General features: G+C 39.9%; 1 long non-coding RNA gene and 1 pseudogene across 2 annotated transcripts in view; one reads left to right on the forward strand and one right to left on the reverse strand.

Annotated features, from left to right (window-relative positions):
• Nucleotides 1-403: 403 nt before the first annotated feature.
• The window catches only part of LOC311625796, a 73128-nt gene continuing 52606 nt past the window's right edge, over nt 404-20925 (reverse strand). Inside the window, exon 3 of the long non-coding RNA XR_014795567.1 lies at nt 404-1042. This is a non-coding gene — a long non-coding RNA (uncharacterized lncRNA). The remainder of the gene's footprint in view (nt 1043-20925) is intronic.
• Nucleotides 2251-3166, forward strand: LOC311625180 (heterogeneous nuclear ribonucleoprotein A1-like; annotated as a pseudogene). Its single transcript has one exon. The product of its transcript is annotated as a heterogeneous nuclear ribonucleoprotein A1-like (transcript).

Genomic DNA, 20925 nt, shown 5'->3' on the forward strand with positions numbered 1-20925 from the left:
AATTGGTTGCACTATATCATGCAGTAATATTTATAACTGAGACAACTTCTGATAATCACTAGAACTGACACAAATATAAGAAATACAGCAACTTTTAGAATACAAAATTATTGACTATTACCCCATAATCTTCATAGTTGATTTGAGATCCTTTGTGGGAACCAGTTTGGCAAGGGCAATGACTGTCAACGGTTATTGTTTTTTTAATGTATTAATTCGACTCTTTCTGCATTGTGTCTTTGCTTACTTTTCTCTGTATTCAAAGTCTATTATTTATTTTCTCTAAAGATAACAATGCAATAGCTTCATGCAAATAACACCTTTAAATTACTAAGCTTTTGGTGAACAAATACAGAAACAGAAACTAAAGGAAAAAAATCTATTGTACATTCTTTTTTTTTTTCATTTGGGTATGAAACCTTTTTTTTAAATTTTCTTTTAACATCTGAAGCACTGTAGGTGCTATTTACAATTATGTATTTAACAATTTAATCTCTGCAAAATAATTTTCTTTGAGACATTTACCTAGCACAAAATTATGTTTAATCTATAGAAATTTGTCTATTGAAGCATAGCTTAATTCAATATCTATCCCTGAAAGTATTTAGATTTAAACCTTGGATTTTCTGTGCCATTGTAGTCTCTTCATCTCTATCAATAAGAACCTGCACAATTCAAAAAAAGATATAGAGTTCTACGGAGAAAAAAAAAACATGTTTTCAAATGACTTCCAAAATCTTACATTTGAAGAAAAATATGGAAGCTGAGATGAAAAAAAAAAAAAAATGAACTCTGTCAGGTTGTAACATGCTGGGCAGATGAAAACAACATCCACTGCAATGGATAAAAATCATAACATGGAGGGTTTGGGCCCAAGGATTTAACCCAGATAATTACATAATGTAAGAAAGAAGATATTAAAAAAGCCTAGAAACAACAAAAAGATATTTTGAAAAAACTGATACTCGACCTGATATGCAGGCTTGATACTTCCCGGAGAGAATCATCTTCATCCTCCTCTGGATCTCAGAAATGTGTCACACTATGAAGAAAGATGCAAAGAAGCTTAATTTGCTCAAAATTTAAATTTAAAAATTATTTAGGTCTGTTACTCGGGAAAGCACAATATATATTTCTTGAATGTTTTATTTTAGGGAATTAAGTGACTTCAGGTTGCTATTTGTTTCCTAGGTTTCCATCATCACTGGCCAAATCATCCTAGTGGGGCTAGGGTTGAGCACTTTTATCCTGAGGTCCTTGTAGTAGGTAGCCTTTCAACAGATAGGACCAGATCATCAGCAGAAGGAGTTAGAGCAGGCTGCCCATGCGGATGCTTTGTCTCATGGCTTATTACCTTGAGAACTTGCTTGACTAGCTTTGAAGAGATCCGAAGTTTACATAAACCCTAATAGCCTAATTTCATTATTAAAGTTGGATAGAATAGAGGTGGTCTCTGGGGCCTGAATAAACTGGTTACAGAAATAGGGATTACTATTTGGGTTCTTGTGGGGATGGCAAAGACACTCTTAAATCTTTGGGTCAAAATAGTATTGGTCTCAGAAATGCAGTTTGCTCCAGGGCTCCCTGAGGGGAAATAACTCTTCAGGAGAGTTTGGGGTGTGGCAACTATGTGTTAAGTACATGTTTCTTAGGTCAAGGAATGTTGTTAAGGCAATTATATGACATCTTTTTATAAAAGAAAGATTGGGGAATTATACATATCTCACAAGGATTGGATGATGACAATTTAATAGCTTTAGCAAGTGCTTTCAAAAGTGTCCAAGATACAGGATGTCCAGCTGCAAGATTTTTGTTATTATTATTAATAGCTAAGATTTTTAATGAACGAATTTTGAAAATGGGCTATAAAAGAAAAATATACCTCTAGTATAATTTTTATAAAAGAGGGATGGAATACAATACCTGGATTAGACCCTTGGCTTTATATAAAATCAGAAAAATAGTGAAAATAATATTATCCTTAAAAATAATAGATTTTTATGAAAAAGAAAACATACTGGGGAAGAAATTAGTAGCACAGAACATCCATATTACATTCAGGAGATCCCTTTGATCTGTGTAAACAGCTGGCCTTTCATTCATTTGCAGATCTTGGACTAGAGAGATGTTTATTATGCAATTAGTTAAAAATGACCAGGTTTTTAAAAAATTCAATTGACTTTCTACTGGTGGACACCACCCAGCATCATTAAAGTCTCCCCTCCTGCAGTTGTAATTTCAATGTCTCCCCATGAGCCCGAACAGCTGCAGAAGCTCTTCATCAGAAGTTTGAGCTTTGAAACAACTATGAGAGTCTGAGGAGCAATGGGGAAGGTCACAGACTGTGTGTTGATGAGAGATCCAAACACCAAGCGCTATAGAGGCTTTGGATCAGCGGAGGAGGTGGATGCAGCCATGAATGCAAGGTTGCACGAGGCGGATGGAAGAATTGTGGAACCAGACAGGCTGTCTCAAGAGAAGATTCTCAAAGACCTGGTGCCCACTGAACTGTGAAAAAGATTTTAGACTGTGGTGTTAAAAAAAAGACAATGGAGAATATCAGCTAATGGATTATTTTGAACAGTAAGGGCAAATGGAAATGATTGAAATCAGGACTCACTGAGGCAGTGGCAAGAAGAGAGGTTTTGCTTTTGGTACATTTTATGACCGTGACTCTGTAGACAAGATTGTCACTCAGAAATACCATACTGTGGATGGACACAACTGGGAAGTAAGGAAAGCCCTATCTAAGCAAGAGATGGCCAGTGCTTCGTCCAGCCAAAGAGGGTGAAGTGTTTCTAGAAACTTTGAAGGTGGTCGTAGAGGTGGCTTTAGTGGGAATGACAATTTTGCTCATAGAGAAAATCTCAGTGGTCAAGGTGGCTTTGTTGGCAGCCATGATGGAGATGGATATGGTGGCAGTAGGGATGACTATAATGGATTTAGTAATGATAGAAACAATTTGGGAGGTGGCAGAAACTACAATGATTTTGACAATCACAACAATCAGTCTTCAAATTTGGGGCCTATGAAAGGAGGAAGCTTTGGAGGCAGAAGCTCAGGCCCCTATTGTGGTAGAGGCCAATACTTTGCCAAACCACAAAACCAAGGTGGCTATGGTGGTTCTAGCAGTAGTAGTAACTATATCAGTAGCAGAAGGTTTTAATTACTTCCAGGAAACAAAACTTAGCAGGAGAGGGGAGCCAGAGAAGTGACAGGGAAGCTACAGGTTACAACAGATTGTGAACTAAGCCAGGCACAGTGGTGAAAGGACCTGGCAGCTACAAGAAGACATGTGTTAGACCAGTGGTTGGCAAACTGCGGCTCGTGAGCCACATGCGGCTCATGAGTCACGGTTTGCCACTCTGTTGACTAATAAGTTTGCCAATCACTGTAGTTAGACAATACTCATGTGACTCATGTGACTGGGCGAAAACTCAAGGACTGTATATGTGACTAATTGTATAACAGGTTATTTTAGTTTCTGTTCTGTGGAAAGTGTAAAGCATTCCTACAAAGGGTTTTAATGTGTGTGTGTGTGTGTGTGTATATATATATATATATATATATATATATATATATATATATATATATACCTTTTCACACATGCTGTTGACTGCCAAATGTAATTGTATGATCATGATGCTGAATAAATGTGTTTTGTTTTGTTTTTAAATGCACTATGTAGTCTTTTCTGAAGTCATCTTGGTAAATCAGCCCAACAGTATAAAGTTAGAATTCCTTCAGGATAATTCCATTTGAAATTTATTTACAATCTAGTTGGGCACAGAAGCCATTGTCTTCAGGATCCTTGGTATAGTTGAACTGGCAGCTGCTGTGCTGTGACCTGGAATTCACCATTAATAGAGTCACCCAGGTAGAGTCACGAAGTTTATTTGGTTATTAATGATTGTTGGCACATCCTGTGCAATATAGCTAAATTGAATTATGGTACCAGATAAAATTATAGATGGAAATGAAACAAGTGTATCATCTATTATCACATATAATCAATAAACACATTAATATCCTCTTGAAAATATTCAATTGAGGTGTCTTAGATTTCATTAGTTAAGGCAAACATTTATTGAATGTTCATCACATGCTGGCAATCTATTAGCTTTTGAGGACTCAAAGATGAATATGATATTACCTTTGCTTGGGAGAAGTAACCCATTGACTAATGAGTTCATTAAAAGCATATGTGGTGCCTGGTAAGTACTTATACATTATAAATCAAAATCTTTAGGTTTTTCTATAATAAACATTTAATTTTAAATTCTAAAAGAGAAATCAATAATGCCTTTACAAAAACAATATTTTCTTTCTATAGAAAAAAATTCTTATTTTGGAATTATAGTAGGTCTAGAAAAAGAAGTATTGGGTAAAAGGGACCTAGAAAATCTATATTTTGGGAGGGACGGCAGTAGGAAGTAGGTACTAATATGTGCAACTTTGAGATGTTTTGAAATATTTTGAGAGCTATGAGGGCAAGGAGATCAGTCTTCAGGTCAGAACTGTGAAGTTGGAAGTAAACAGCTCTATAAATGATGGTTTTTCCAAGTAATAGAGTTTCAGCATTGGTCTCTCCTTGTCCCAGGAGTGCATGCAGAGGCTAGTACCCATTTTTCAGGGTAGACGTACAGTTTGCAAATAAGGAGGATGTTGAATTTCATGCGCTCTCTAATCCCCTTCTTCTCTAAATACTTTGTCATTCCAGATCTCTGGATTAGGATGATTAGGATGCATCTCAAGTGCTTCTAAGGAGCCGTATGAGTGTGGGAGCCGTTAATTAGTTGTCAAATATATATGGCAGCAAGAATTGTTAATCTGAGTTTCACAGAAGTTGTATTGCCCTAGACACCTTACAAAATTAGATAAACCCAAGCGCTGAAATAATGATGTTGTTCATTCAAAGAAGCTTTTAAAACACTTTTACTGCAGACCAAAATGGTTAAAATTCAGACCTGGTTTCTAATTTAGGAGTAGGGAGAGGGTTTCTTAGAAAATGGGAATGACTAGGTAGTAATAACACTTTTTTCTAAGTAAAAGCCAAATCATCATAGTGATGAGTTCATAAACATCTCAGGATGTCCCAGGGAGGTTTGATAAAATGAAGTATTACCCCCAAAGTGAATTATACAGTATAATTAATATTGAATAAGGAAATGGAATATAAAATTTTTAATCAAATAGAGGTTTCAAACATTTTTTAAAGGAGCCACAAAATGTTTTTGAGGTAAAGAAGAATTTTTGGATCTAGATAAGTCATAATACCTATGTATTTGTGAAAAATTAAGTTTTCATGCTTGTGGTATTAAGAAGCCTCTAAAAAAGATGAGTTGAACATTACTGAACCCTTAGTAAATGTAACTAATGAAACTGAAACATGAGAACTGTCCTAAATGAGCAATTTTCCCATCAAGTACAGTATAATCAGATTCCCACTCGTGTGTGTCATTGCCTGTGCCAGACCATTGCACAGCCCTCAGTGGAAAGTTAATATCAAATGAAAACATTTGCTCTCCGTACTCATGACTTCTATTTAGTTTCTTGGGAAAGTATACATTTTTCCCCCTAGATCTCATGATGGGTTTATCTACCAATCTACGCTCCCCTCCCCTCCGATTCTTTTAATCAATTGGTTTACAGGTATGTTGGTGACATAAAGGCACATGTATTATGCCAAGTGCTCATTCTCTCATTACAATCAAATAATAAAAGAAAACTAACAGTGCCTGGTAGTGAGTCTACTTGAAAACCAAATCCCCCTGCTACTTCTATGGCTCCAGTGAATCAAACACCCAATTTGATGGATGGGCATTTATTCTTGGTGACTCAGAGATCACTTTGAGGCCTTAGAGCTGGCGAGAATCAGAGAGATCATATAGATGAGTGGTTCCCAAAACTGACTGTTTCAGAGTTATAAGAGGAACTTTTAAAAAATCCACATTAGAGCTCATTCCATATCTACTGGAGTCCCTAGGCTTGAAATTGGCAATTTTCCATGGTGATTTGGGGACCGGTGATCTTGATTCACATATTTATATAAAAGGGGTCTAGAAAGACTGGGGTTGTGTATCATGAGCAAATTTAGAGTAAACTGAGTTAAATGATCCTAGGGTTGGTTAGTAACAGAACTAAGACCAGAGTCCAAATATCCTTGATTCCCATTTAATTTTCACTCCACTAAGCATTTCTATGGCCAATATAGCACAAAATTTGTACTTATTTGTGAATAGAAGTGTCCAGAAACAGACACACACACACACACACACACACACACACACACACACACACCATATATTTAGGGATTTCTAACAGCCTTTGGCACACCTTTGTTCAGTTACACCCTTCAACATTTTAATCACCACCTTGACAGAGTTCCATGAACTCCATCTTCTCTTTGGCTGTGAAACTCAGTTTCCTTTTAAGGATTCCAAAGACCATTCATCTGTTTTCACTCATTTTCTGCCAAGGCTGTTAATCACCGGAGGGCTGATCATTATGTTGCCTCACCACCTTCTGTTCTGTTCCTTTCTTCTAATCTGGTGATATTTACATCTCCTCTACGTACTTTCCAAGTGGTTTATCTTTCCGCTTATTATTTTTATATCCTTACATGTTCACTTGACCTTTGAGATATTTCTTCAATTTGATTTTGCATTTCACGGATTTAGTTCCCCCTAGGGACATTTTTTTTGTCCTTCTGAATATCATATATATATATATATATATATATATATATATATATATATATATATATATATATTCTTTATACTATAAAGAATTGGTTCATGTGATTATGGAGACTGAGAAGTCCTAAATCCGCAGTTGGCAAACTGGAGACCCCCAGGTGCTAGATCTGAAGATTTGGCTACCAGGAGAGCCAATAAGTAAGTTCCAGTCCAAGTGTGAAAGCAAGAGAAGACCGATGTTATGGCTTGAGAGTAGTCAGGCAGACAGAAATAATTCATTCTTATTCAGTCTCTTATTTTAATCAGGTCTTCAAAGCATTGCATGAGGCCTACCTATATTGGGGAGGGCAATCTTCCTTACTCAGACTTTGATTCCAATGTTAACCTCTCACAGAAATACCTTCACAAACATACCCAGAATAATGCTTAACCACACATGGCCCAATCCAATTGACAGGTAAAAGTAGCCATCACAAGTCCACTCCTGGTCAGCTTGGAACTCATATGTATCTATCTGTATTCAATCTCAGTCTACTTATACCCTTAACTTGTCTATGCTCAATCTCTACATAAAGACAGTAACAGGGTCATCATTCTGCCTTGCATGATACAACCAGACTGTGTTCAATTGGACACACACTAAGCCCTTCCACAGAGGAGTCTGCTTCCTTCCCAGCCTATGCTTTACTAGGGATGAAAATGGAGAGTGCCAATAGCTGCTTTTGAACACAGAATTTGATTCTTTTACTATAGGGTAGTGACTGTAATAGATATGCTGTTAGTATTCACTCTAAATACAATGAAAAAAAAAGTGGTTACAGAGTTTACTAGGTCAGTATGCCGTTAATTCAAATATAGGCTGTCGTCACCCTTTGGCTGTTCTTTCACAAGTACCTCTTTACTGTATCCCCATTAATTGCCAATGTTTACAATCACCTGGTCCAAGTAGGACTGCTTCCCCTGTGTGGAGCCCCCACAAGCTGACAGTGGCAGCAGTTAAGACTGACTGTGTGTCTGTCACAGTAAGATGACCTCTACTGTGCAGTGGGGAGGTCAATATACACAGCACCAGGAGTGGTTCCAGCAGAATCAGTGGGGCTGCATGCTCCCCAACACACACAGTCAATAAGAGTGTGCCATGTATTGGATCCCAGCTGGATGACAGTGCTGATTCAGTGAGGACTCCTGAGTTCCGCCTATGCCCCTTTTTATTTCTTCTGTCCCTCCACTACATTTGCAACCAATTCTCTGTTACAATTGTGTTTTAACATTTTTATTACTAATCACTCCATTTGAAATAACCAGAGATCTGTCTCTTTCCCTGGAGGAAAACTGACTGATGATATTCAGGTAATAAAACTTTTAGAAAATAATCTTGTTTATAAATAGACTCTGTGAAAATAGGAAAATGAGAAGACTCTTCATAAATTCATCAAACAGAACTATGGGTCTTTAGAGCCATGTTTGATAGAAATTCCTCCGCAAGCTGATTCTTTTTTTCTGTGGCCCAGTTTAATTGTAAACTCACCCTGTGGAAGACAGTTATGCAGTTCTTCAAATTGCATATTTTCCCTGTGTTCCTTTCCCCCCTACTTGGTAACTGCCTTTACCTCGCATTAAGGCTGTTCAGTGTGAGATCACTGCCTAGCTGACAGCCTGCACTCCAAAAAAATGCTATATAATAAAAGCCTAATATGCAAATTGTCCCCTTGACTGGGAATTCAACTGGGAGTTCAACCACTCACTATGACGTATGCTGACCCTCAGGGGGCAGCATGGAACATGGCAGGCATCAGAAACATGGCACTGGCAGCAGGTGGGCATTGCTGGCCCAATGGGCCCCGATAAGAGTGGGACCATGGTGGGATGGTATGGCAGGTGACCAGCAGTGGCAGTGGGGGGCAGGGCTACCACCCCCTAGGTGCTGAGGGAGCTGGGTGGGGCCTGATGACTCAAGCAGAGGGGGCGCATGAGGGTCTGGGGGCCCAGGTGCTACTCAGGGCCCAGAGGTCAGCTGGGACCTGTCCTTCCATGCCAGATGCTTATGCTTCAATTGCCGGCCAGGCCTAGGGATTGCACCCATGCACGAATTTTGTGCACCGGGCCTCTAATAATGAAATAACAGAAAACACAGAATCAGTCACTTACACCCATCTATCACTTATTGATATAGCAATGACCTTTATAGCATGGTAATCTTCACTAGTTATTTTCTTTATACGCATTTAATTTCTAACTTGGAATTAAAACGTTTTTCGCATTAAAGGACTTTTAGGCACCAGTAAGATATTTTTCATCCGTGCACACTCCAGTGGATCCCTCCAATGGTACTTCATGAGTTACTGGCAATGTAACTGCTTTTGTGTTTGTGGCCCCTGATATCTCAGAGAAGACTGAAAAGGTGCTAATGGTGCCCTTTTCTTAACCATTCATTCATTGATTTATTCATTCATGGAAACAAATATTTATTTATTTATTTATTTATTTATTTATTTATTTATTTATTTATTTAAATATGTTTTATTAATTTTTTATGAAGAGGACGGGAGAGGGATAGAGAATTAGAAACATCATAAGAGAAAAACATGGATCAGCTGCCTCCTGAAGACCCCCTCACTGGGTATGTGCCCACAACCAAGGTACATGCCCTTGACCAGAATCGAACCTGGGACCCTTCAGTCCATCGGCTGACACTCAATCCACTGAGCCAAACCAGCTAGGGCAACAAATATTTATTGATTATATATAACTAGAGGCCTGGTGTACAAAATTCACGCATGGCGGGGGGGGCTCCCCTCAGCCCAGCCTGCTTTCTCTCCAATCCGGACCCCTTGGGGGATGTCCGACTGTCGGTTTAGGCTCAATCCTGGGAATCGGGCCTAAACCGACAGTTGGACACCCCTCTCACAATCCTGGATTGCTGGCTCCTAGTCACTCACCTGCCTGCCTGCCTGTCACCCTTAACTGCCCCCCCCCCCGACTGGTCACCCCTAACTGCGCCACCTGCTGGCCTGGTCACCCCTTACTGCCCTCCCTGCCAACCTGGCCGCCCCCAACTGACCTCCCCCCGCCAGCCTGGTTGCCTCCAACTTGCCCCCCTGCCAGTCTGGTCACATCTCATGGCGCCCCCCTCCCCTGCTGGCCTGGTCACCCCATGCAGCCTGCTGTTCAGTCATTTGGTCATCCCTCACTAATCCCGCTTCTGGCTGGTTGTAAGCAGCCATCTTGTGAGGGTGTGAGGGTTAATTTGCATATCACCTCTTTATGATTTAGGATAGGTACTGTGCCAGGCACTCTGGAGATAACTGTGATTAAAATAAAATAAATGACACAGAGTACAGGGTGAGGCAAAAGTAGGTTTACACTTGTTTGTATGAAAATATGATACAATAATCTATAATAATAAAAGCACAATATGCTAATTAGACCAGATGCCCTTCCTTCTAGATGAAGCCACAGTGGGCAGGGGCTGAGCCCCTTGCATAAATTTCATGCATCTGGCCTCTGGTCAATAAATAATAATATAAGAATAAACTCACCGAAACCGGTTTGGCTCAGTGGATAGAGCATTGGTCTGCGGACTGAAAGGTCCCAGGTTCGATTCTGGTCAAGGGCATGTACCTTGGTTGCGGGCACATCCCCAGTGGGGGGTGTGCAGGAGGCAGCTGGTCGATGTTTCTCTCTCATCAACGTTTCTAGCTCTCTATCCCTCTCCCTTCCTTTCTGTGGAAAATCAATAATATATATATATATATATATATATATATATATATATATATATATATATATATAAAGAATAAACTCTGTTCAGCTCATGTGGCTCAGTGGTTGGTCATTGACTTATGAACCAAGAGGTTACAGTTCAATTCCCAGTCAGGGCACATACCCAAAATGAGGGCTCAATCCCCAGTTGGAGGGGCGGGGGGGGCCAGGTGCAGGAGGCAGCCAATTAATGGTTCTCTCTCATCATTTAATGTTTCATCTCATCAAAAGATGTTTCTAACTTTTTCTCCCTCTCATTTCCTCTCTGAAATCAATAAAAATGTATTAAAAAACAAAAGAATACTCACAACTGTAAATCTACTCTGCCTAACCCTGTATATTAGCCACAAAGCAGTAGATCTGCCACTTGAAGCTTTAGGAGCTTGAGCAAGTGACCTCGCCTATCGTGCGAGGGAAACTGGTATGTACTGCAGTGAAGTGCCCAGTACTCCAAATTGCTATGGGCACAGCATTTTATATTCCTTTATGCCCTACCTTGACGCAATATTGAACTGCTTAGTAAGCCCAGAATTGAACACAATTCCTTCTTTCTCTCTCTTAGATTCAGAGTGTCTTATTCCTTCATTGTATTTTTCGTATACAGAGATTTCTGAGCTTCAAGATGCATTTTGTATTTTTTATATATTTAAGATTATATGCAGTTCTATTTAATGATGTTTTTCTTTATTCTTTGTCTTTAAAGATTTTTAAATTGATATTTAGAGAGAGAGAGAGGAAGGGAGGAGAGAGTGAAACATAGATGCGACAGCAAAAGATTGACCAGCTGCCTCCTGCACGCCCCCTACAGGGGATCAAGTCTGATACCTGGGCATGTATTCTGACTGGGAATCAAACTGTCAACCTTTCAGTGCATGGGTCTCCTTCCAACCAACTGAGCCACACTGGCCAGGGCTAACAATATTTTTCTAACACAAAGATTCTTGTCCTTGTATCTTAGACCTCATCCCTATGCTTTTCTGTATCATTTCTACCTGTGATACTAAAGTTTTTTACAAAGCTGTGTCAAACACATTCTCTTCGATAACAAAGATATTCCTGTATAAAAATCAGTTTGCCAAGATAATAAGGTAATGCTAATAACCAGAGAATCTTCATAATAAAATGTCTTCTTTAACATGTGTCAATACAAAATACAGGCTAAAACAGTCTTTATATCTGGTATAAACTCAACTTTCTGCCTTATCACCCAATTTACCACATCTTAGATTTAATATATAATTGCTAACTAGGATCTGGGGAAATGTAGGTGGCAGCTGTATATTCAAAGCTTCCCAAAATAGCCTTAAAATAATAAAGGAATGAAATAAAGTCTAACTGCTTCTGGGGATATTTACATAACACTACTCATTTTCTAAATTAAAATAAATGTCTCCTCTGTAGTACAGACCACAGTTATGGATTTTTATAGATATTTGACATCACTTTGATATGCCAAAATAGACTCTATTTCCCTGTATTTGGATTTGTGCTTTCAGGCTGTTATAGTCGGGGAGCCACTGAAAGCCAAGTCTGAGAAAAAGGCTTGTGTTCAAGTAATTTATGTGGGAAGGGAGCTTGGAAGTGAAATAGGAAAGGAAGGAAAACCCAGGCCAATATACATCCCTGAGTCAGCACTGCTGTGGGTGGCTGAGGCTCAGTGCCGCTGGGACCTTTTGGGCAGCATGTAAGATGCTTCCCAGATTTACTGCTCCAGGGGAGAATGGGAGAAGCAGTTGTCCATGTCGGCCTTCATTGGCTGAGGTTGCCAATGTGGTGCTCAGTGCCCTGTGGGATCCTCATGAGCGTATGTGCAGCTGAGCGGGCACCCATGCAGGGCGCAGGCTGAAGGCTGGAGGGAGAGAAGCCAGCCCTGAAGAGCTGTCACCGGGGCTGGGGCTGCATTCAGAAGAGGCCTCGGAGGCCGTGGGGCCAGGTACCAGAGTGTTCAAACACGCTGCCAGCATTGAGTTGAGAAAAGGATTTAGGTCAAATAGGACAGAAATTGTTCTTAAGAAAAATGATCCCATTTGAAGACTGCGCACTTTCCCTGACTGCTAATATCTGTATTCCATGCTTGGTATGAAGACAACTTATCAGAGCTGCAGTTATCATTGGGTTACTTAATTAAATATCATAAATCTGATTTTTAGCACTGGGTAGGGTGATTAATTCTGTATTCCTGAATCTAGCCTCGCTTGAAATACACCCCTGGGGCACCTTATTCTTACATTTGTAAATTATAAACTCAATGAATCTAATATTTTGCTGATAATGGGTATACAATACACAAAGACTTTCTTGCTTGGATATTGTCCTTAATAGCAATTAGGCTGGGGGAAATGTCCTTCGTTATGGTCCAGGCTTACTAGTATAGTTCAGCTTAGTAATCGTAGAGTTATGGGAGTAATATAAATGCAAACCTTCATAAATGTGAAGAAAACAATTATAAAAATGAAAAGAGTGAAAACTGGAATGAAAAGATATGGTGAGGAAAATGATCATTTTCCAAGAGATATATAAAAGAGTGAATTTAGAGGAAAGCATACAGAGTAAACCCTTGCACTGACACATCACGAAGATAGTCTGTGTTACTTTGACTTTTATGCCACTCAAAGCCCTCAATGGCTTCCTGTGTTTTTTTTAAGACCAAGCCCAAAGCAATTCCATAAGTGGGCCTCAGTCTACCTTTCGAACCTGTTTTCAGAACTCACCTACAGGACTACTCTACTCCAGACTACCTGGTCTGAGCATGTCACAAAAACTAACGCATTTAATCCGCATGAAATGCCTATGAGGTGCACACAGGTCAGGCTTGCTCCAGCTCATCAGCTAATAAGTGGTAGAACAAACATTCAAACCAAGTCTGTCTCCCGAGTCTGGGTTCCTCTCCATCAAATGCATGGCTGGCTGGCTGCTCTCCAAACCTGCCTAGCTACTACTCCATGGAAGCTTGGCTTTCTCTCGTGTAGAATGTGCTCCTCCCTCTTCTCTCCCTCTTTAAGTGCCACTGGTCCTTTAGGGTGGAAACCAAGTCCCATTTCCAGCCAAAAAAACCTCCCATGACTACAATGGTCCCAACCATCTCGTCTTTGGATTTATAGAGTATTTTTAGTTGGCAGAATTCATTTGGCACCTGTCACCTACTACCTTCACTGCAAATTACCTCTGTGTGTATGCACATGGGTACATTTATCCCTCGTCTAGATATACCATCATGAAAGACAGGCCAGACCAATTGTTGGCAGAGTTGAAAAGCAGACCAATCCTTCAGAGCAGGACCTTGAGGAGGACAGGGACATCGGTATGATTACCGCTTGGGTTTCTTGTAGCATCTCTTGCCATGTACACTTTGTGCATAGTTATATTCCCTGACTTGAATTAAAATCGAGAAATGCAATGATTTGAGCTGCCATGGTTTCATTTCTAATATTTGTTAAAGTGAAAGTTTAATATGTGTTTCATATTCAAAATAAATGCAGATTGGCAATTTTAATACCAGATATGACAGGTAATTTTAAAAGTGCTGAGAATTGCAGGGTGGTAGGAGAAATGTTTTTCTATTCTCCTTTTACATATAGAAACTGTACTTTCACAGCAAGCTTTCAGTGTCCACTAAAATAGCATTAGTTATATGTATGCAGGCATAACTATAAATAAAAAACACATACATTTTCAGACACAGCCTTTCGGTGATTTTCGGAGGGAAAGGTAGAGAGCAATAGTGGAAATAAGCAAAAATGGTATCTCTTGCCTGTTTCCTGGCTGTTACTCTTGGTCCCAATGCTAGTTTGCTTCTCTTTGCTCTTGGAATCAGCATTTCCAAGGGAAGGGAAGGCAGGTGACCTTGGGAAAGGGGCAATGGATTTGGGAGGATGCTCTCCTCACATCAAATCACTGGTCTGAATCTCAGCCCCTTCCTGTTTTCCTGAAGCTTAAATGTACTGATTGAGCCCCATCTGCTGAGAATGACAACGGAAAGCGCAGGGACCACAGTCCGCGCTCCTGTCCTTTGTCTTTGAGTTGCATTTCCTTTCTCCTTCACTGGGCAACTTCCTGGGCAGAGGGCCTGGTAGCAGCTACAGTTAACTTCTACTTTGCTAAGAAATGGCTCCCTCCATGGTAGTTTCCAGACATCACAAATAAATATGTGGCAGAATCTTTAGGGTTTTCTATGTACAGTATCATGTCATCTGCAAATAATGACATTTTTATGTCTTGTATTCCAATTTGTCTAATTCAGGGGTCCTCAAACTTTTTAAAGTGGGGGCCAGATCACGGTCCCTCAGAGAGCTGGAGGGCCGGACTATATGAACTACTAATCCCTACTGTAACACCTTGGCTGCGCTCACTGCCCAAAAAACCTGGCGGGCAGGATCAGACTCCCCTGGGGGCTGCATGTGGCCTGCGGGCCATAGTTTGAAGACCCCTGGCTAATTGCTAATGCTAGGAGTAGTGAAAGTGGGCATCCCTGTCTCATTCCTATTCTTAGGTGAAATGGTTTTAGCTTTTGCCCATTGAGCATGATGTTGGCTACAGTTTGTCAAATGGCTTTTATTATGTTGAGGTATTTTTTTTTATAAAAAAAAAAAGAGTGTTGTCAAATGATTTTTCTGCATCAATTGATATGACTGTGATTTTTATTTCTCAATTTGTTTATGTAATGTATGACGTTTATTGATTTTCGGATATTGTAGCATCCTTGCATCCCCGGGATAAATCCTACTTGGTCATAGTGTATGATCTTTCTAATGTACTGCTGGGTCTGATTTTCTAGAATTTTGTTGAGGATTTTGGCATCTATGTTCATGAGGAATATTGGCCTGTAATTCTCTTTCTTTGTGTTGTCTTTATCTGATTTTGGTATTAGGGTAATGTTGGCTTTGGAAATAGCCTAAGTGCCCATCAGCAGATGAGTGGATTAAAGAACTGTGGAACATCTACACAATGGAATAATACACTGCTGCAAAAAAGAAGGAACTCCTACCATTTGCAACAGCATGGATTTGAAAGCATTATGCTAAACAAAATAAGTCAGTCAGAGAAAGATAAATATCGCATGATCTCACTCATTTGTGGAATATAATGAACAACATAAACTGATGAACAAAAACAGATCCAGAGACAGAGAAGCATCTATCAGATGCTCAACCCTTAGAGGGAAGGCAGGGGAGGGAGGGGATAAGAGAGAGAGAGAGAGATCAACCAAAGGACTTGTATGCATGCATATAAGCTTAATCAATGGACACAAACACAAGGGGAGCAAGGGTATGAGTGGGGGTGGGTGGGAGTAGGGACACATATGTAATACCTTAACCAAAGAGAGAGAAATGAATAAATATGTGGCAAAGACTCCTTTCCTCAACTGATGTTAGATTATGTTCCTTTTCTTTTAGTAGTTCCTCTCAAATTATATAACCTCTTAGATAAAATAAAAAATAAACACTCCTGAGCACAGGGTCTGAGCATCCACAGTTTCCCCACATGTCCTCTTGTAGGAGAAGCTGGTCTAGAGAGAGAATGGTCTTGTAGCTGCATGGGATGAAACAAATGTAATTCCAAAACTTTAAATGTCAAGTACCATCAATGGAGTAAGAGAATCTACTAGCTTTGCACACATTTGATAACTTGTAGGAAATTAAGTTATTGTGAAAGCTTTTTAAAATTTTTGGTAAGGCCCTAACCAGTGGATAGAGCATTGGCCTGTGGACTGAAGGGACCCAGGTTTGATTCTGGTCAAGGGCATGTACCTTGGTTGTGGGCACATTCTGAGTAGGGAGTGTGCAGGAAGCATCTGATTGATGTTTCTCTCTCACCGATGTTTCTAACTCTCTCTCTCCCTTCCTCTCTAAAAAATTAATAAAATATATTTTAAATTTTGGGGGTCAGGATTTTTCCTTGGGGGGATGGGGAGGATCAAAATTATTGACTTTAGCTCAGCCATTGTAACAGGAAGGGTATCACAAGGAAGATGTTGTACACTTGTTACTGGGTGTGTGCGTGTGCACACATGCATGGGTGTGTGTGCATGTGTGTGTGCATGTGTATGTGTGTGTATGTATGTGTGCATGTGCGTGTGTGTGTGTGTGTGTGTGTGTGTATGTGTGTGTGTGCGTGTGTGTGTTGGAGGCTATGGGCTGTGGAGATATCTCCTGCATCCTTTAATCCCAACTACTGACAGATACCTGCTCTGTTCTTATGTAAGATTTGCATGAGACTCCCAGAAGAGCAGATGTTTCAAAAGATATTTCTATCAGCAAAAAGATTAAATCACAAATGGAAATAAGAGGGCAAGGAGAAGAAGAGGAGCTAAAGTCTGACCAGCAACATCTAGGGCATTTAAGGACCATGATTTTGGGGCCAGAGTTGTAGGGGAACAGGTAAAGCATGAAGCCCATTTATCCCATCCTGATTATGCCATTTTAAAATTTAATGGGGATTCTTTTCCTGACTTTGCTTTCAAGTTTTAGAAAAAGATTAATAGGCTGTAGTCTACCTGAGATAGATTCAGGTATGTCTCTTGATCTTAGTTGTTTTATATCTACACTGGAGGTGTTTTTTAATTTGCTCCAGTTTCTGTTTTGAAATTGTGCTAATAAGAATTAAATGGGCTTCCAGATTCCAAGTAGTTTTGTTTTGACTTGATAGCTTCATTTAAAATTGGGAGTTTTACTTAAAGTTTTTGTTTGTCCAATGGTTTTGTCTCTTGGATCAAGACCACTCCCAGATAATGAATTTAGAACTCAAGGAAAGCAGGCTAGGTCTCTGGTTGTTTTCTATTTCCCTTCTTCTCCTCCTCCTCCTCCTCCTCCTCCTCCTCCTCCTCCTCCTCCTCCTCCTCCTCCTTCTTCTTCTTCTTGTTCTTCGTGTGTGTGTGTGTGTATGTGGCTTTTTCACATAGTGGAATGTATGTGTTTTTGTTTTTTTTTTTTCATTTCATACAGCATTTTATTTTAGGAAACACTGCTATCCACTGCCTCATTGTAGATGTTCATCATGGACATAGTTCCTTATTAACCAAAACTGAGCCACTATATTATTTTTTTAAAATCCTTTATTGTTTAAAGTATTACATGAGTCTTCTTTCCCACATTGACCTCTTCCTTCTTTTTGTTTTGTTGTCGCTTATACTTTGAATTGTCTCCTTCCATAATGTTGTGGAGGAAGATAACATTTTATAGGTATATTTGGGCAGATGTGAAGTCTGAAAAAACAGTTTGCTAGTCTCATCCTAGATCAATCTTGCAAATACATTTATGTAGGAGTAAAATGTAATAGCAGAGAAAGCCTGCTATTGGCAAATGTGAGAGACACAGGCAAATCTGGTAGTTCAAATCAAGCTGTTCTAGCTTCAACGATTTTTGTGTGAATCAGGATTTACTAGGCCACCATAATAAAGAATTGGAAAGAATCATTTTTTGTTTGGAGTAGATTCAAATTCTAAATTAAGGGACTCAAATCTTTCTTCCTCTGACATCTCTCCTTCCACAGCCCCTACTGGTATCTGTTCTATATACATGCAGGTGCATATGCTGCCTTGCCTTTAATACAAATCATTTTATAGACAGTTTGAATTTAGACATCTATGGCAATACTTTAATGACATAGCACATTATACTTTACATAATGAAAGGTGGAAAGAAAAGTAATGGTGTATGTATTTACTATGATGGGCTGAATCTCACTCCATTAATTCAGGTGAGCAATATATATAACTTTATATTCTATAATTCAACTTAATTTTTTCCTTTCAAGCTTCTGGTCAGCTATGAGTGAGCAGAAAATTTTTGACATTAGCTCTTCCTGGAGTCGTGACATTATCCCTTCCCCCTTGTCCCCACTGTCCTCCATGGTGTTGTTCCTTAATTCTAAGATCCTACCCAGTTTTTTAAAAAATGATTTTACTGATTTTAAAGACAGAGAAAAGTAGAGTGAGAGAGAGGGGAAGAGAGAAGGAGAAGGAGGGAGAGGGAGAAAGGAAGAGGGGAAGAGAGAGAGAGAGAGAGAGAGAGAGAGAGAGAGAGAGAGAGAGAGAGAGAGAGAGAGAGATATGGAAGAGAAGCATTTATCAGCTGCATTCTGCATGCCTCTACTGGGGATTGAGCCTGCAACCAGGCATGTGCCCTGATTGAGTATTGAACCAGATACCTCTTCATGCATGGGATGATGCTCAACCAACTGAGCCACACTGACTGAGCCCTACCCAGTTTTAAGATGTTGAGATACCGTAAAGAGAATGGTCACTGGTCCCCACATCACCGTTGTTTAGAATCCTGGTGCCCATGGTTTATTTAGATCTGACTTTGTGCAGTTTGGATTACCCTTGGGGCCTGGAAATCTTTCCCTGGCTACTCTTTAGTCCTGTCTCCTTAGAAATACAAAACAGCTGATATATCTGGGATCTGGCCATCTCCTTCTTTTCCTGGTCTTTTTTTTTTTTTTAAATCTTTATTGTTCAGATTATTACAGATGTCCCTCTTCCCCTCACCCATAGCTCCCCTCCACCTGGTTACCACCCCACCTCATGCCCTCTCCACCCCACTGTCTGTGTCCATAGGTACTGCATACACTCATATAAGATCTTTATCCAATCTCTTCCCGCATGCACCCTCCCCCCCTACCCCAAGAATTGTCAGTCCACTTCACTTCCATGCACCTGATTCTATTACAGTCACCAGTTTATTCTGTTCATCAGATTTTTTATTCACTTGATTTTTAGATTCACTTGTTGATAGATATGTATTTGTTGTTCATAATTTTTATCCTTACAATTTTCTTCTTCCTTCTCTTCTTAAAGAATACCCCTCAGCATTTCTTATAATACTGGTTTAGTTGTGATACACTCCTTTAGCTTTTTCTCATCTGTGAAGCTGTTTATTTAACCTTCAATTCTAAATGATAGCTTAGCTGGGTAGAGTAATTTTGGTTGTAGATTCTTGCTATTTATTCATCACTTTGAATATTTCTTGCCACTCCCTTCTGACCTGCATAGTTTCTGTTTAGAGATCACTTGATTGTCGTGTGGGTACTCCCTTGTAGGTAACTGTTTTTCTCTTGCTGCTTTTAAGATTCTCTCTTTGTCTTTGCCCTTGGCATTTTGATTAGAATATGTCTTGGCATGGTCCTCTTTGGATTCCTCTTGTTTGAGGTTCTGTGTGCTTCCTGGACTTGTAAGTCTATTTTTTTCACCATCTAGGGGAAGTTTTCTGTCATTATTTCTTCAAATAGGTTTTCAGTATCTTGCTCTCTCTCTTCTTCTGACACCCCCATAATTTGGATGTTGGTACACTTGAAGTTATCCCAAAGACTCCTTATACTATCTCATATTTTTGGATTCTTTTTTCTTTTTGTTTTTCTAGTTGGGTGTTTTTTGCTTCCTTGTATTTCAAAATTTTGAGTTGATTCTTGGAATCGTCTATCTACTAGAATTTCTGTATATTATTCTTTATTTCTGTCAGTGTATGCTTAATTTCTGACTGGTTCTTTTCCATTTTTTTTTTTTTTTTTTTTTTTTTTTTGCATTCTCACTAAGATCCTTGAAGGTCTCACTAAGTTACTCGGAGGTTTCTAGAAGATTCTTGAGTAATCTTGTAACTGTGATTTTGAAATCTATATCCAGTAGTTTGCTTTCTTCCATTTCTTTCATTTGTGACATATTTCTTTGTCTCTGCATTTTGGCTGCTTCCCTGTGTTTGTTTCTGTGTATTGGGTAGCTACTAAGTCTCCTTGAATTGCTAGAGTGAACTTGTGTAGTATGTGTCCTATAGGGCCCAGTAGCTCAGCCTCTCCAATCACCTGAGGTGGACACCTTTGTTGGCTGTGTGCACAGTCCTGTTGTAATTAAGCCTTGATTGCTGTTGGTATTACTAGGAGGAATCTCCAATCACCTGAGGTGGACACCAATTGGCTGTGAGGGCCAGTTGTGTCTATAATGGAAAAGCTGCTGTGCTGGAGACACCCTTATGTGGCAGGACTTGCTTCAGTGGGGCTTTGGTGCTCACTGAGTCTGCCCCTTGAGTGTGTCACTTATGGATGTGAAGAGTTGTAATCTGGTATGATCTCACACTGACCACCAGTTACCCTGGCTCTTGGATCTCCAAAGAAATGCAAAGTCAGCCACTGCCTAGGGCCACCCAGCAGGAGCTACAGAGAGATCTGCAGATTTTTCCTCTTTTTTATCAGGTTTGAAAGTGCCCAGACGAGGCCCAGCTATGAAGCAAGGCTGGGGCTGCTGCTGGCATTGGGCCTTCTTTTGATAGCTCTGGAGCTCCCTGACCCAGCTGCAGCTTGTTTGACAGATTTTAGGCTGAGAAAGGACAGTCCATTTATATGCAAAAGCCAATGTGCACAGCTTGGGTGGGGTTGTAAATTGGGTGGGGTCTCAGGGAATCTCCAGGGCAGAGCAAACAGCAATGGCTGCCAGTTAGCCCTACACTGGGAAGGACCTAGCACAGGAACAATGACCTCT

This window comes from Pipistrellus hanaki (genome assembly GCF_964339955.1).
Source record: "Pipistrellus hanaki genome assembly, chromosome: 7".
NCBI lineage: Eukaryota > Metazoa > Chordata > Mammalia > Chiroptera > Vespertilionidae > Pipistrellus > Pipistrellus hanaki.